The sequence below is a fragment of the Physella acuta genome, unplaced genomic scaffold (genome assembly GCF_028476545.2).
Source record: "Physella acuta isolate Inbredline_101_S28 unplaced genomic scaffold, ASM2847654v3 ptg000312l, whole genome shotgun sequence".
Classification (NCBI taxonomy): domain Eukaryota; kingdom Metazoa; phylum Mollusca; class Gastropoda; family Physidae; genus Physella; species Physella acuta.
In genome coordinates this window covers 223,718-225,000 of record NW_026731831.1, presented here as the reverse complement: position 1 = coordinate 225,000, position 1,283 = coordinate 223,718, and positions in this window count along the sequence as shown.

Here is a 1,283-nt window from a genome sequence, read left to right as displayed (position 1 = left end):
TCTGTAAGCTCAAAAACCACATTAAAACGAGACAAGTGGAACACCTGACTACCCCATAAATGGACTCACCCTTTCCACGACCCAGCAAGCTCAAAAACCACATTAAAAAGAGACAAGCGGAACGCCTGACTACCCAATAAATGGACTCACCCTTTCCACGACCCAGCAAGCTCAAAAACCACATTAAAACGAGACAAGCGGAACGCCTGACTACTCAATAAATGGACTCACCATTTCCACGACTCTGGAAGCTCAAAAACCACATTAAAACGAGACAAGTGGAACACCTGACTACCCCATAAATGGATTCACCCTTTCCACGACCCAGCAAGCTCAAAAACCACATTAAAACGAGACAAGTGGAACACCTGACTACCCCATAAATGGACTCACCCTTTCCACGACCCAGCAAGCTCAAAATCCACATTAAAACGAGACAAGCGGAACACCTGACTACCCCATAAATGGACTCACCCTTTCCACGACCCAGCAAGCTCAAAAACCACATTAAAACGAGACAAGCGGAACACCTGACTACCCCATAAATGGACTCACCCTTTCCACGACCCAGCAAGCTCAAAAACCACATTAAAACGAGACAAGCGGAACACCTGACTACCCCATAAATGGACTCAACCTTTCCACGACTCTGCAAGCTCAAAAACCACATTAAAAAGAGACAAGCGGAACGCCTTGACTACCTAATAAATGGACTCACCCTTTCCACGACCCAGCAAGCTCAAAAACCACATTAAAACGAGACAAGCGGAACGCCTGACTACTCAATAAATGGACTCACCCTTTTCACGACTCTGGAAGTTCAAAAACCACATTAAAACGAGACAAGTGGAACACCTGACTACCCCATAAATGGACTCACCCTTTCCACGACCCAGCAAGCTCAAAAACCACATTAAAACGAGACAAACGGAACACCTGACTACCCCATTAATGGACTCACCCTTTCCACGACTCTGCGAGCTCAAAAACCACATATAGGTTTCGTGATCGAACTCTTTGACGAGATAAAAGACGCTGCCCAGTGTCCGCTCTATACCTGGTTGGAGAGAATTAGCACAGTTCAAAGCAAAACATGGCGTAAAACACGTACACAGAGAACAATCAAAAGGCAGGGGGGGGGGGAGGAGTGGTGGGATAACTGTCTGATCTTTGAACTTGATTCGTGTTTTCTCGTTTGAGAAATTGTTTCTTTTTCGTTCATTGAATTTTTATTTTATTTATGTTTTTAATAAACATTGGATTGTTTCATGTGTAAACATATG